Below are 2,388 nucleotides of genomic sequence, written 5' to 3' on the forward strand. Positions count from 1 at the left end.
TATTTTGATTTTTCGGCCGAAACGCCGAAAATAGGCGGATTTGACGTAAAACGCCTCATATAAGTCGAATTTTGGGAAGGTGTCTTGTGTGCACACTGCACACAATATGTATAAGTGGACTGGAAAGTCGCTAAGCATTCCGAGGAAGTTTCGATTTATTTTGATTTTTCGGCCGAAACGCCGAAAATAGGCGGATTTGACGTAAAACGCCTCATATAAGTCGAATTTTGGGAAGGTGTCTTGTGTGCACACTGCACATAATATGTATAAGTGGACTGGAAAGTGGAAAAATATTTTCGGAGCACTTTGATTTTTTGGCCCCCCGCGTGCCTTGCCACGCCCTTGCTTATAGCAAAACGAGACGGGGCCTTGGTCCAACTTGGCATAGGCATGGAATTTGATCTTTATTACTTGGCCACGGTCATGCCACGGTACATGGAGGTTGCTTGACACCCCCGTGTGCATTTCGGAGCACTTTGATTTTTTGGCCCCCCGCGTGCCTTGCCACGCCCTTGCTTATAGCAAAACGAGACGGGGCCTTGGTCCAACTTGGCATAGGCATGGAATTTGATCTTTATTACTTGGCCACGGTCATGCCACGGTACATGGAGGTTGCTTGACACCCCCGTGTGCATTTCGGAGCACTTTGATTTTTTGGCCCCCCGCGTGCCTTGCCACGCCCTTGCTTATAGCAAAACGAGACGGGGCCTTGGTCCAACTTGGCATAGGCATGGAATTTGATCTTTATTACTTGGCCACGGTCATGCCACGGTACATGGAGGTTGCTTGACACCCCCGTGTGCATTTCGGAGCACTTTGATTTTTTGGCCCCCCGCGTGCCTTGCCACGCCCTTGCTTATAGCAAAACGAGACGGGGCCTTGGTCCAACTTGGCATAGGCATGGAATTTGATCTTTATTACTTGGCCACGGTCATGCCACGGTACATGGAGGTTGCTTGACACCCCCGTGTGCATTTTCGGAGCACTTTGATTTTTTGGCCCCCCGCGTGCCTTGCCACGCCCTTGCTTATAGCAAAACGAGACGGGGCCTTGGTCCAACTTGGCATAGGCATGGAATTTGATCTTTATTACTTGGCCACGGTCATGCCACGGTACATGGAGGTTGCTTGACACCCCCGTGTGCATTTTGGAGCACTTTGATTTTTTGGCCCCCCGCGTGCCTTGCCACGCCCTTGCTTATAGCAAAACGAGATGGGGCCTTGGTCCAACTTGGCATAGGCATGGAATTTGATCTTTATTACTTGGCCACGGTCATGCCACGGTACATGGAGGTTGCTTGACACCCCCGTGTGCATTTCGGAGCACTTTGATTTTTTGGCCCCCCGCGTGCCTTGCCACGCCCTTGCTTATAGCAAAACGAGACGGGGCCTTGGTCCAACTTGGCATAGGCATGGAATTTGATCTTTATTACTTGGCCACGGTCATGCCACGGTACATGGAGGTTGCTTGACACCCCCGTGTGCATTTCGGAGCACTTTGATTTTTTGGCCCCCCGCGTGCCTTGCCACGCCCTTGCTTATAGCAAAACGAGACGGGGCCTTGGTCCAACTTGGCATAGGCATGGAATTTGATCTTTATTACTTGGCCACGGTCATGCCACGGTACATGGAGGTTGCTTGACACCCCCGTGTGCATTTTCGGAGCACTTTGATTTTTTGGCCCCCCGCGTGCCTTGCCACGCCCTTGCTTATAGCAAAACGAGACGGGGCCTTGGTCCAACTTGGCATAGGCATGGAATTTGATCTTTATTACTTGGCCACGGTCATGCCACGGTACATGGAGGTTGCTTGACACCCCCGTGTGCATTTGGAGCACTTTGATTTTTTGGCCCCCCGCGTGCCTTGCCACGCCCTTGCTTATAGCAAAACGAGACGGGGCCTTGGTCCAACTTGGCATAGGCATGGAATTTGATCTTTATTACTTGGCCACGGTCATGCCACGGTACATGGAGGTTGCTTGACACCCCCGTGTGCATTTTCGGAGCACTTTGATTTTTTGGCCCCCCGCGTGCCTTGCCACGCCCTTGCTTATAGCAAAACGAGACGGGGCCTTGGTCCAACTTGGCATAGGCATGGAATTTGATCTTTATTACTTGGCCACGGTCATGCCACGGTACATGGAGGTTGCTTGACACCCCCGTGTGCATTTCGGAGCACTTTGATTTTTTGGCCCCCCGCGTGCCTTGCCACGCCCTTGCTTATAGCAAAACGAGACGGGGCCTTGGTCCAACTTGGCCTAGGCATGGAATTTGATCTTTATTACTTGGCCACGGTCATGCCACGGTACATGGAGGTTGCTTGACACCCCCGTGTGCATTTTCGGAGCACTTTGATTTTTTGGCCCCCCGCGTGCCTTGCCACGCCCTTG

This window comes from Trifolium pratense, linkage group LG1 (genome assembly GCF_020283565.1).
Source record: "Trifolium pratense cultivar HEN17-A07 linkage group LG1, ARS_RC_1.1, whole genome shotgun sequence".
Lineage (NCBI taxonomy): Eukaryota > Viridiplantae > Streptophyta > Magnoliopsida > Fabales > Fabaceae > Trifolium > Trifolium pratense.